The sequence below is a fragment of the Panthera leo genome, chromosome C1 (genome assembly GCF_018350215.1).
Source record: "Panthera leo isolate Ple1 chromosome C1, P.leo_Ple1_pat1.1, whole genome shotgun sequence".
Lineage (NCBI taxonomy): Eukaryota > Metazoa > Chordata > Mammalia > Carnivora > Felidae > Panthera > Panthera leo.
In genome coordinates, this window is record NC_056686.1 from 151,867,072 (window position 1) to 151,881,637 (window position 14,566).

The following is a 14,566-nucleotide window of genomic DNA, read 5'->3' on the forward strand; positions in this document are numbered from 1 at the left end:
CACTTGAACATCACACCAATTGCAACAGGAGGTGGCTATGAAATTGTTATAGTAGTACAGCCTGGACTAGAGCTAATTATATACATTTATAATGCAATACTGCATCTTTATATTTGTTTACATTTATTTTGGCTATAAATGGCATCAAGTACAGTCAGTGTTTATGTGCATAAGTTTTGATAAATTTTTAATTTTTATAATAGGTTTTGTATATTTTATGGTAGTAAGTGATAAAAAAACACGCTAGGATCTACATATATTTTATGTATCCATGACATACTTTTTTCTTAATCTTTTATTATTTTCAGGTGATGCAGTTCCCCTCCAAGTTTTTCAAATTGTTACAAATATCAAAAAAAATCTACATATTAGTGGACTTACACAGTTCAAACCTGTGTTGTGCAAGGGTCAACTGAACAGAAATTTGAAACTATATATTTTCCTCTAAGAGCTGCTTTGGCTGTGTTCTATATATTGTGATATGCTATGTTTCCATTTTTATTAGGAATATTTTCTAAATTTCCTTCTATTTCTTCTTCTGTCCATGAATTATTGAGAAATGTGTTGCTTAATTTCCAAATATTTGGAATTTTTCCAAAGTTCTTTTTGTTACTGATTTCTTACTTAATTTCATTGTGGTCAGAAAACATACTTCACATAAAATCAATCTTTTAACTATATTGAGATTTGTTTTATGATCTAGTATATGTCCTAGAAGAAATTATGTGTGCATTTGAAAAAGAATGTGTTTTCTGCTATGTTGGATGAGGCATTTAAAAATTTTCAGTTAGGATAGTTAGATGGATAGAAGTATTCAAGTCTTTCATATTCTTGCTGATTTTCTGCCCAGTTCTATCATTTTTTTGAAACCAGTTGGAGAACTTAACAGCAAGTTAAAATCTCCAAACACAATTTTTTTTTCCAATCATAATTTTTCAATCATTTTTTCTCTCTTCCAATTCTGTCAGATTCTGCTTAATGTATTTAATCTCTCTTGCAAGATGTGTTAACACTTATGATTGTTATTGACCCTTCTGATATTGGCCCTTTTATTATTATAAAATGTTTCTTCTTGTTTCTTATATTTATTTTCTTAAATTTGATTTTTTTCAATATTAATATAGCTACTCCATCCCTGTTATGATTATGGTTCACATAATATATCTTTTTCCATCTTTTTACTTTCAACATACTTGTATCTTTGTATTTAAAATGAGTGTCTTCAATGGAATACTACGTGGCAATGAGAAAAAATGAAATATGGCCTTTTGTAGCAACATGGATGGAACTGGAGAGTGTGATGCTAAGTGAAATAAGCCATACAGAGAAAGACAGATACCATATGGTTTCACTCTTATGTGGATCCTGAGAAACATAACAGAAACCCATGGGGGAGGGGAAGGAAAAAAAAAAAAAAAAAAAAAAGAGGTTAGAGTGGGAGAGAGCCAAAGCATTAGAGACTGTTAAAAAACTGAGAACAAACTGAGGGTTGATGGGGGGTGGGAGGGAGGGCAGGGTGGGTGATGGGTATTGAGGAGGGCACCTTTTGGGATGAGCACTGGGTGTTGTATGGAAACCAATTTGACAGTAAATTTCATATATTAAAAAATAAAAAAAATAAAAAAATAAAAAAAAAACAAAATAAAATAAAATGAGTGTCTTACATAGAGAGTATATAGTTGATCCTTGCATTATAATTCAGTTTGACAATCTCTTACTTTGACCCCAATGTTTAATCCATTCCCCTTTAATGTAATTAGTGATGTGATTGGATTTATATTTATCACTTTGCTATTTGTTTTTTATTAATGTCATGTCTTTTAATTCTTCTTTTCATACAGTTATGCCTTTTGTGTTAAATATATTTTAGTGTTATAATTCCTCTGTTGATATTTTAAACAGTTTTAAAGATATTTTCTTAGTGGCTCTGCTAGGAATTACAACTTGCAGCTAAACTATCAAAATCTATTTTAACACGGGCTTCCATTAAAATACAGCAACTTGTACCAGGAGAGTTTCATTCCCTCCCACCTCTCTTTTGCTATTATTCTCATTTATATATATATATATATATATATATATATATATATATATATATATATATATATAATGTATTATAAACCCAACAATAGAGTGTTATAACTATTGCTTTATACAATCATATCTTTTAGAGAAATTAAAACAAGAAGAGAGAAAATACATACTTATACGGTATTTTTTGCATTTTCCCATATTTTCCAACACTCCTTATGTCTTCCTACGGATTCAAGTTACTGTCCAGTATGATTTCCTTTTGCCTGAAGAATTTCCTTTATTCTTTCTTCTAAGATAGTTCTACTGGCAGAAAACTCTAGCTCGCTCTCTCTCTCTCTCACTCTCTGTCACTATAGTTACCTTTCACCTCCAGTGTTTCTGATAAGAAATGAGCCACTAATCTTACTTTTGTTCTTGTATATACTTTCAAAACTTTCTCTTTGGTAATGGGTTTCAATGTTTGACTATGATGGGTCTGGGGCATAAATCTCTTGTCTTTTTCCTGATTGAAATTCACTTAGATTCTTGAATCTATTGTTTAACATAAAATTTGAGATGGATTTGGTCATTATTGTTCAAATATGTTTTCTACCCCTTTCTTTCCTCTATTTGTTAGACTTTCATCGTACATATGTTGGCACGTGGGATACTGTCCCACAGGTATCTCAGATACTACTCACTTTTCTTCAATTATTTTCCGTATTTTCTTCTTTGGATTATTTCTATTGATCAGTCTATCTTCTGCTGCTCTGTTTTCAAGTTCACTGATCCTTTCTTCTGCCATCTTATACCTGTTTATCTTATATCTGCTATTGATTTCATCTAGTGGATTTTTGTCCTTTTTTATTACTGTACTTTTCAACTCTAGAACTCCCATTTTTTCCTTTTTAATAATTTCTATTTCTTTATTAAGATTTCCTGTGTCATGAGTTACCATAATACTTTCCTTCAAATTTTTAAGCAAGGTTTTCTTTAACTATTTGAAATATTCACAATAGTTGCTTTGAAATCTTTATCTGATTAATTAAAGTTCTAAGCCCCCCTTGGAGACAGTCTATTCACTGTTTTTTGTTGTTTTGTTTCGTTTTTCCTAAATGTGGACCATGCCTTCCTGTTTCTCTGAATGGTTGGTTGGTTTATATTGTTAAAAGTAGATATTTTAGATTATATATTGTAGCAATTCTGGATTATGAAGCACTTTTTTCCCCAAGGACTATACTTCTGGATGTTTTTCTTTTCTTTTTGTTATTTTGTTTGTTTTTTTGTTTCAGTTTGTGAGGAATTAATCTACAGAATCTGTTTTCCCCATAGCGTGCAGCTGCTCATGTCTTTATTTTGTATTTTTGTATTATAGTTTTAATTTTTAGCCTGGTGTCCAATGGATTACCTGCATGTATTCATTAGTAATCACCCAGTGACTAGACTGAGGATTCAAACACCTTGAGCCAATATGGCTTCCACCCTGGGGGTGGGTTGGGGACCAAGTTGAGACAGTTTTCAAATCAAGACACTGGGTGTTTGACTTATCTCTGGCTAGATTCCCATTTTCTATAGCAAGTCTAGTAATTCAGTCTTTTTTTCTTGTTGTTCTACTCCAGTTTCCTTGCCGCAGAAACCTGCCAGAGATCAATTAATGTCTAAGGCCTAGTCCCATTCTTGAACTGAAGGTCTAACCTTGCGTTCATCCATAGCTGCATCCTGACACTGGCTGCTTTGCCTGGAAAACCACCTCCTCACTATCTGTAGCCTTTTCTGAGTATGCTGGGTTCTCTCGTGCTTGTCAGTTCCTGGTTGGCCTATGCCATCAGCAATAAAGCTCCCAACGAAGGTGAATAAGGCCAATAGAGGGAGGAAATTTCAAAGAGAGACCATGCTTTCTTAATCATGCTATTTCTTGTACCTGTTACAGTGTGGTGTTTCACTCTTCAAAATCACCCAACAGGTATTTGTGTCATTAAATTAAGTAAAATGACTACAATTGTTTTCTGCAATTATCACCTTAACCCCATGTAAATTTCTAAATTCCCAAAAGTCTTTGGGAAGTTTGATAATTTCTGATCCTGTTTTTGATATATCGCTTATCAATCCTAGAAAGGAATTTAAGAGTGGTATAAAAACTCCCAATATTCACCCTTACATAGTCACAAATTTATATGAAGTACATTAAGTTATAAAACAAAAATATCATATCTAAATAAAGAATCTCTTTCTGTATTAGCAGTGGGCATGGCCTTAGTAATTAACTATTATGGCAAATACTCTCACAAAGATATCCATGAAATAATGATTCTTTCCTGGAATAATATGCATATTAATTAGTTCCTACAGCACTTGAGGGACTTATGTTCTATTCCCATAGCAAGGTCAGGAAATGCATCCACCTTAGTTAGCAGCAAATTTAAAAATCTTGAAGCAAGTTGGGGTCACAGAGAAGACTGGGCACCCCAAGGGAAGAGCAAAACCAGAGGTAGGAATTTTTCACAGCCCTGAAATTATACCATGTAACCTAATCAATGGACTGTATTTGTAAGCACCCTAATCTCCATTACCCACAATTGGAATGGACAGTTCTGTTCAATTAGTATGTGATCAGGGTGGGTTTGAATTTAGTGTGGAGAATGTATGTGTGCCACATTAAAATTCAAATATCCAAATGAGAAGCCTCAAGAGGATTCAAATTTAGCAACCGTTACCCAGCTAGGTATAATAATAAAATAAGTTTGCCTACTAGAATTTTAAACTTGAGTTATAATTTACTCTAAGGTAAAAATGCCAAAATTACCTCACTGTGTTCACAAATTGCTAATCAGCTTTTAGAGCCTAGGGAGCCCCTGAATACAGAACCCTCTATACACAAATCAACAAAGGAGTTCTCTGTCATTTTTATAACACAGGAATGACACGCGGATGTTCCCCCAAAGGAATATGTCCATACTTATTAATCTTTGATTCCTAAAAGTCTAAACTTGATCAAGTGAATTATACATATACATGTGCTAATCTGAAGCATTTCAAGTTAATTCTAAAAAGTTAAATTATGTATTTGAATACTGCAAAATATCATATTGTCCTAAGTTTTCCTAAAATATTAAACTTCCATTAGAAACATAATAATAGACCCAAGCCCAATAATTCCAAAGTATAAATAACTCCAGAGAGTGGTAAAGGTTGGTGGGGAGGTAAACTCATATATTTGGAGATGCTATACAATCTGTTCAAATATTAAAGTAATAGTCTCTTGATCAAAATACTTTAGACATGCACGTCACTTGGGAGATTTAGGGACTAGATGATTCTGTAGTGTAAGGAAAGAATATCGTTATGTACTGTGCCTGTGACCCTAAGAAAATAATATACTTCAAAACATCATCTGTGTGTCGGAAAGAACGAAGAGGCAAAGTGGGTAAAAGTGGCATTCTTAAAACATGGGTCTGGAAACCTGGGTTCTTTTCCTTGTTTTGCCACTAACCTTGGGAAAGTAACTTGACTCTCTGGGTTTCAGTGTCTTCATCTACACATTAGGTTATTAGAGTCAGATGATTTAACAAAGGTCCTAAAACGACCACTTGTCTGGATCCGGCCATTAGATATGTTTGGTTTAGACCAGCATTTTTAGACAACAATATCGACAAAATTGTTAATTAAAATAAGTCACATAAAAATCTGGACTTGTTTTTTTGTCTTGAAAAAATCGAAAAACGGGCTCAAAACTGTGCCAAAATGTCCACAACACTCAGCTTGAGCTGGGTAGTGACTGCCCTCTACAGATGCAAGCTACTTCTAGTTGGCTCCCATTCTACTCTTCTGTATTGAGCATGTATATGTACTCTCACCCAGCCCGTTTCACTCACTTACTGTGTCTGCCTAGCCCTGAAGGGAGTTGATTTTGTTATCTCTAATTTAGTAGGTCGCTTCAAGTTTGAAGATTCTGTGATTCTTTAAGTTTATCAGAATACATTCTATATAATATATAAGAATACACTATCCTGTTCGTTCCTAGAATGGTAAGCTTCTACTTAAAAAGATTAAAACCAGAGAGAATGGGTAAGAGAGTCGTCATGCTCTAGCAGACAGATACATTCGAGGACAATTGGAGCATGGGGTGTGGCTCATTTGGGTGAACTTGAAGTAAGAAGCAAAGCATAAGATCCCAAGGAAGTGTGGACACAAGGAAAATAAGGCACTTCAAATTTGGGCGAGAAAGGGCAAAAAATAAATTCTGAATGCCTTCAAGAAAGGAAAGAGTAAGTGGTTTCCTCCAGTGTGTTCTTCAAGGCCTGCCACTGCTAAGCCTCATGCTATTGCCTGATTTGTTAAATGTCACAGCTTGAGCTTCCCCATTAGAAGGATGAGAAAACTTAGGTTCATAAAGATTAAGTAACTTATCCAATGTCACACAGCTGGTAACTGTCAGAAGCAGAATTGGAATCGAACTCAAAAGTCACAGTTCTTTCCATGCCACCAGACAAACGTCTACTTCCTAGCTTGGCCTTTAGTCAACCAGGCTTGAGAGAAACAGACATGGGAGAGAATGAACCTACTTCTGTTTCATTTGCAGAAATATGATGAGGTTCTATAGTTTTGTTAAAGATACCCTTTCAAATAAGTATAAATATATAACATTGGGACCCCAAATCAATTACCAATCAAAAATTAGAATATCTTCCCCTAAATCATAGTAGTATCATAATCAGTTACCCCAGTGGGCCGAAATATATTATAGTCATTCGTTCATCTTGAACAGTTAAATGTTGCCATTTCCAAAAAGTGAGGGAAAGCCAAGACACGCCATATGGTAATTTTAAAATCCCAGGGGGCGCCTGGGTGGCTCGGTCGGTTAAGCGGCCGACTTCGGCTCAGGTCATGATCTTGTGGTCCGTGAGTTCGAGCCCCGTGTCGGGCTCTGTGCTGACAGCTCAGAGCCTGGAGCCTGTTCCAGATTCTGTGTCTCCCTCTCTCTCTGCTCCTCCCCTGTTCATGCTCTGTCTCTCTCTGTCTCAAAAATAAATAAACGTTAAAAAAAAAAATTAAAAAAAAAATCCCAGGAAGAATTTTGAACACTTACTGAGAACTTTTCTAATCTGGACGTTTACATTAATGTTTATTTAGCCATATTCTGTTTTCACAAAATCGACAATCATAATAAAAGTCTTTCTTAAAGTATGCAGTAGCGAAAACACTCACAGACATAAGAAAAAGCTGAAAACCCAGCCTTCCTTAATTTTTATAGAGTACTGCAGGAAACTATGTCATAACGTATGTCACAATTCTCTTGATCTCTCTTGAAAAAAGAGGGGCTCTAATTACATATGAGATCAAAAGGAGATAAATATTACACAAGAATTGCCTTTCGATTTCTGAATTGTGGTTGTATTTTTTGAAGGTCCGCTGTATTCCTCGATGATCATCATTAATTGCAACATGATTTAGAAAAATAATCCAGCATGCTGTAGGTGTTTATTCAGTCATGTTTATCTCTTAGCATATTCCTACTTCAGTAGTCCACACACTCATAAAATACTAAATTAGAGAGGCTAAATGGTTAACTTAGATAATCAGCTGCACAAATACCTTACACAATTAATTCTTTTTTGTGTATTTGGAAGATGAGAGATGTAAGAAACACTTATCTATGTTATGATCCAAATTCAAATCTTTCACTTTAAAAACAAGGCCAAGTAGCCAAGCCTCCCCTACTGTCGTGCTCTATAGTATAACATCTCTTGATTACTCTGACAGAGTTCCAGTCACAGGTTGTGAGTCAGAAAGAGGATTTTCAATGTCCAGCAGCTAAATGTGTCAGCCATGACATTTCTGAAAGTTCTATTTTTATATACAGAGAGAAGGAAAAATCACTTCTTTGTATCTGTCCTTTGCAAAATTCTCAGTTTAACTCCAGCTTTAGATATGTACAATAGTGAATGCATTCTTGGTTAACATGACAAGCGACTGACATTTTTAAACTGGAATAATGCATGTAATGAAAAAATAATCTACACAAGTTTGTTCCTTCTTCATTCTTATTCCCTCCTTTAGTCATAAAGGCCGTTAAAATGCAGTTGAAATAATACAAACTGCAATTCAAATCTCACTATTGTCCTAATCCCTTTTTTTCCCGACTCTTATACAGCTTATCTAAAAATGTTGAAATGTAACTTGCTTGAGTTCTAATATTATGTGAATTAAGAGTCAGTATTGTTTGGGAGCTCCTTTTAATTGGTCTACAGGGAGGTTTTCTGTATATATTAAAATGATTGTGTGTCTGAATTATAACGAACCTACCTTTAAACTTCCTTTGTGCTTAAATACATATTAGAGGCAAACCATTTTAATACTTCTCGGAAGAGGCTTTATTGCTAAAATTATTGGTTTGGCCATCGTGGCATAAATGGAAATTTCTGATTGGCTGTCATATCAATGTCAGTGAAGCCCAGCAAGTGCATGGCTCTGGCTGTTTTCCTTATTTTTATTTATAAATTCTGTTTCATAACAGCAATAAGATGCTTCAGGCCTTGCAGTTCTGGGGGATTATTGCACTTGTCAGGTGGTAAAAATCACTGGTCCCCCTGCCTTGTGCCACAGAACACCACTAGAGGCATGTCATCACTGAGAAATGCAATTCCTAGAATTTCTTAATGCTTTATTATGACTTATCTAACTTTTAAAATAAATCATTTATTTTGAAGGCCGGAGGTGTCTGAAGAGTATTCAACCAGTAGCTAAGAAATGGGGAAGAAATCAAAGCGTAGATCATGGAGGCAGAGAGAGAAATGACCAAGGTGTGGCCATCTTATGAGGAGTCCTGAAGGATATAAAAATCTACAATAAAGTAGTATATTTTATATTAAAATTGAAAAGCTGGGCTACAACTACCCAACATATTTGCATATTCATATAAATTGTCTTACCGTAATATTTGAAGCTTCTTTTCTCCTTTACAAATAAACGTTGATATAAACTGCATGCATACGTATGATATACATCACAAGTATGAATATATGCAGATCACATTTGAAAATGTAATTTGCTTACACTAAAGGAAAGGTTCCACGCTATTTTTTTTTTATTTTAAAAAATCCTATTTGATATTAACTAGCATAATGCCAAAATTTAAAAATACCGAAATGTATACTTGTGAAAAGTATAAGCAGCCTGATTTTTTAAGTAAGTGAAATACAAAATTCAGACTCAAATTATGCAACAATGGATAGAGGTTTAAACTTGATTAAATTACTATTTCTAAATAATTGTTTGTAAGTTTCTATATCTTAACAATTGTTCTAAATAACAATGTAAGCCTAAGGAGACCAAATTATCTTTTCAGGGAAAGAATACCAAAGTTTATCTTGGAAAAGGGCCAGTTTTAGGTAGGGGGTGTTTATGGCCTGGGGAGTTACTGTAGCAATAGAAAAAGATTAATAATTTGCACATGTGAGATTCTTGGAAGGCAGGATACAGCTGTAAAGAATTAACCCCTCTTGAGAGATGTAAAAACACAGAGCAGCTGTTGGGAGGGACTAAAAACTATTCAGGCTACACAAGTCCTCAAAGTGAAGCACAGAAAGTGCATTTGGGGACTGACAAGCTTTTGTCTTTGCTTAGAAAGGGGCAGATAGCTTAAAAAAAAATTTAAGACAAAAGGAACCAATTGTGCCCGATGAAAACGTATTGTTGAAATGTTAAGTAAGCACTACAATGAGTTGTTTACAGAAGTCTAATACTACGATGCCAGGCTCAAGACAACTTAAAATGGAGCCACTCCATTAAACGAAGGTGTGTACATCCGGGTGACTATGCCCTCCACCTCTCGCTCTCTGAAATTTCATTTCATTCACTGGCAGAGACTAATTTTTCAGAATACACATAGCCCCACCCCAAAAGGAATCAAATTAAAATATTTTACCAATGGCTAAATGAGAGGTCCAAATTCCATTTTAACTGAAATCTGTGGTTGATTTTTGCTTCATGAGAGAGAAGAGTGACTACCATGCTTTCAGTGAAAGCAGCCCAACATGACTTTTTTCAAGATCTTAAAACGCAGGTTGAAAGAGTGAAGATAGTATTGAAAATATTTTATGAAATCTCCTTTAAGTAAATCTCATTCATGATTCCCATGTCCTTCGAGCTTGAAGCAGATATGGAAAAACTCCACACCTGACTAAATGTACAATTCAGTACCTTTATGTTTCCTTCAAAATAACAGGTCAGTGGTTCTCAAAGTGTGGTCTCAGGTTCCCTGGGGGTCCTAAGACTCTTTCGGGGGCCTCATGGGGGTAGGACTTATTTTCGTAATAATACTAAGCCTTTTTTTTTTTTTTTTTTGTCCACACTGATTGTCTCATGAGTGTTCAGTGGACTTTCCAGAGGCGACATGGCATGTGATGACATCATCACACTGGCGGCTAATGGAATACGTGTGCTTGTGGACTCTTGTGTTTTGGGGATTTTTCTAAGGAAACTCTTGAGGTCGTGAATAATTTTTAAGGGTATAAACAAGTCTTGAGACTAAAACATCGGAAAAGTATTACAATATAGTTACCTGGCTCATCTCACAGCAACATCCTTGCCCCTTCCTTCGATGCTTTCAATGCTTTCTGGGTAGCGGTAAACACAATGCAGTTGCCATTATCGTGATCCAAGAACATGAATACCTGTTATCTGCACATTTCAAACTCTGTCCTTAGCGGCCTAACCTTTAAAATCCATAAAATAAAATTGTATGTGTCAATAGCATATGAAGTAGATAAAAGTAGAGCTGGTGTCTGGGAAGCAGGAAACACAGATCTGCCTATGGACTGACTCCTCCAGATCTTCCTGGACTTCTCTCGAAACATTATGAAAACCCCATGTTAGATTATATATATATCTATAGATATAGATATATATCTATAGATATATATATGTATAGATATATATGTATATATATATACGTGTATATATATCTATATATATCTATGTATACATAGATATACATATGTATCTATATATATACATATATATATCTATATATATATCTATGTATACATAGATATCTATGTATATATATATATACATATCTATGTATACATAGATATATATATAGATATATATACTATATACTATATCTATATATATAGATATACATAGATATGTATATAGTATATATATATAGATATAGATATATATGTGCAGAGAGAGATATATAGATATAGATATATATGTGCAGAGAGAGAGAGAGAGTCTGTGTGTGTCTGTGTGTGTTCTTCTACACTTATAATCCTATTTGGTTTCAATAACAATCCTGTGAAGTATAAAAAGAGACATTATCCCACTATACGTATAAAGAAATTGAGAGGCTCAGAGAGAGTCACGCACCTGTAAGTGATGAAGGTAAGCCTGTCTTCGATTCCATGTCCAGGGGCCTTATATCTATACTATTCTGGCTCTAGTTGGCATTTCAAACTGTTCCTAAACTTAAGCCTAATTTTTATAATTATATATTTAGCTCTCTTCTTCCCTAGGCATTGAGACAGAAGAGCCCCTTTACTCACTGTGAGTTCTCCTCAAGAATTCTCTTCTAAAACCTCACTTTGGCAAGTACCTCAGTGAAGGTCAGGTCCACTAGGGAGCCTTCTGTTAACATTGCCCCCCCAAGTAGAGACAAGCAAGCAAAGAAGAAAATAAATATGACAGGGAGAATAAGGGAGGAGTAATCATTCAGAAAAGGTATGCCTTAAGATGACAGTATTTTCTGCTTAAACTCTCCTCCTTTTATTTCCCAACCCAGTCTACCATCCCTTTAGCGGGCATATTGTAAATTGAAAGAGAGAGGTATTGAGCATTTGATTTCTTCATACATCACACACACAGGGATATTATTTGAGGTTTTTAAAATAATTTATCTTAACCGAAGAGTATGCCTACTGCACTCGTCTTTCGGGTACGTAGATAAATGCAACAGGGTGAATAGCTTTCTAGGATCATGAAGGCAAGAAAACAGCTAAACAATGTTAACGATTTATAAGGCTAATCTACATTACATTTGATTTAATCACTGTGCTGTTTTCCTCGTTAGGTAGTTATTACTAGACCATCTATCCCTTTCCAACAAATTCGCCTTCCTTCCTCAACCTCCACCACCAATACCTCAACTTTTATCTGCAGCTTAGTTATGTGTTTGGTGGAGGTAGGACTTCGACAGCAGTATGATCTTTTTGAGGAATAGGTCAGTCTCCTACTGTGTTGGAATCTGCAACCTTCTTGGGGTTGCCTGGCCCAGATATTTTTTGCTAGACCAAGAACTGAGCGTGGTCATTATTTTCAGACTTCAGAGAAACATTCACAAGCAGGTCTGATCTATCTAAAGCAACATTAAAAGCTCCTGAATACCATTCCTATTAACCAGTGTATTTCTAATAATTTCTCTTCACTGAAAATAGCACCATGCACAAATAGAGGAATAGAAGCATTTGTCAAGCTGTGCTAGTTAATAGTAACTCTAATATAAAGATTACAGAATGTTCAGGGAAAATTAACCAAATGATTAAACACAATCCTATGTTTAATTAACACAAAAATGTTTTGCATATTAACTCATTCTATTGTCTAAAACAGCATTTATCATACAAAATAGAATAATAAAAGTTGACTTATACAATATTCTTTATCACCATGGTGTTTTCTACTATTTATCTAATGTTCTATTAAAAGATAAACAGGGGCATATTAAAAATTTTAAGAGCTTATTTGAGCAAAAATCAATTTGAATCAGGCAGCATCCAATCTAGCAGATAGAAGGGAGCTCCGAGGAGCTGTATAAAATGAAAGAATTTTATAGGCAGAGTGGAGCAGGAACAAGGAAGTTATATTAAGCAAAAAAACCAGGCTGGTTATGCCAAGGTTACTTTCCTTTAATGGATGCCAGTGTTCTATCAGGCCGATTACCTAACTAGAGCTGATTAGGCCATTCCTGATTGAGTCGTTTAAGATCCATTTCTAGGAGAACCAAAACTGTAATTGTCTCGGTTTAGCAATGTAAAGCTTAGCATGAGTGACACCGAGTTGGGCCCGTTGTCTTGTTTTTAATAGCACACAGGACCTTTGTAAGGGAGGTAAACTTTATTATCCCATTTTATAAATGATGATAATAGACAAAGTAGTTAAGTAATGTTCCTGGAGTCATATCCCAATCACTGGTACTGCTGAAATTAGAGCAGAGAATTTTTGCTTTCTAGTTAGGTTCTTAAGGTTCTTTGTTACCTTGAAATTATTTCACCATCAGAAATGTTTTCTGTTGCCCAAGGCATAGTTTACTGAATATCTCCTATGAGCCAGGGACTTTTATACATGTTGTCTCATTAAATCCTCATAAACCACCTTGTTAAAAAATGATTATAGGTGAGTCCACTAAAGTCCAGAGATGTTTGGTAATTTGCCAGGCTTGAACATGACTGAATCAAGATTCTAGGCCCAAGTTCAAGAACCTTTACTACCTTGCCTCAATTTCTTCTATTACAAGTCTAAAAGAAAAAAGAAATATTTCTGCAAACAATCACATATAGCAATAACCCACACAGGATAATGTATGGAGCCTCTGGTTGGCTCAGTCAGTAGAGCACGGTGATCTGCCCAGCTTAGAACAACTGATTTCAAAGCAGGGATCAAAAGTTAGCAAATACAAAAAAAAAAAAAAAAAGTTAGCAAATACATATTGATCTCTTACTATATCAGGAATTATGCTAAATTTTTGGCCGCATGAAGTACTTTCTAGAGTAATTTTACATAAAAATAAAGATATGAGCAAGAAAAAGAAACCAGTAAGGAAACAGACACATTTGCAGGTAGAGTAGGAAAGGAGAACCAAATGAGTTGGGCAAGGAAAGCTGTGTTGCGTGTTTTACGATCAGTCTCCACTAAGTTAAGTCATAGACAATGAAAACTTGTTAATTTTCATTAAGGCAGACTAAGATTTATTTTGTGAAGTGACTGTTTTATCTCTAATTTAGAAAGGCATTGAGCCAAACAGCTCCACAGGCAGCAGAACCCGTCCCCTTGGAAAATGCCTGGTAGTTCCCTTTGCGTTCCCAAATTGATACTCCCAGCCCCAGACAGGAAGTCCCACCCTCCACCGGAAAAGATGGAGGCTGGACTCAGAAGCTAGAGCTGGTAAGTTAAGGCCATTAAAATGGGCTTAATTGTGGTTAGGGCCTCTTGAAACGTTTATCAGCGTTATTTTTCAGGTCCGATTAAGGTAACTCCTTCACCACCCAGAGGGTACCTTTAGAGCCTCTTTGTAAGTTTAGAGGAAGGCGAATTGCTGCCTACTTCCCAGGCGGCGTGGCGCGTCGGTGAGCGTGGGTCCTGGAGAGTGGCAGGACAGGGCTTGAAGGCAGAGGGCTACGAGGTGGGTGAAATACCTCGTTAACTTGCCTTTGAGGCAGCACGCTACGGAAGGCGTTTGTTTTCTATGATATTGAAGCAATAGGCCCAGAGTTGAGCTGACTAGTAATGACTTAGCTGAAGTAGTCCCAGAGTAAACATATCAGATTTGCTG

The 14,566-nt window shown here is 35.4% G+C and overlaps 1 long non-coding RNA gene across 1 annotated transcript in view; it reads left to right on the top strand.

Annotated features, from left to right (window-relative positions):
• The first annotated feature begins 14,130 nt into the window (after window positions 1-14,130).
• The window catches only part of LOC122226183, a 42,741-nt gene continuing 42,305 nt past the window's right edge, over window positions 14,131-14,566 (top strand). Inside the window, exon 1 of the long non-coding RNA XR_006205510.1 lies at window positions 14,131-14,178. This is a non-coding gene — a long non-coding RNA (uncharacterized LOC122226183). The remainder of the gene's footprint in view (window positions 14,179-14,566) is intronic.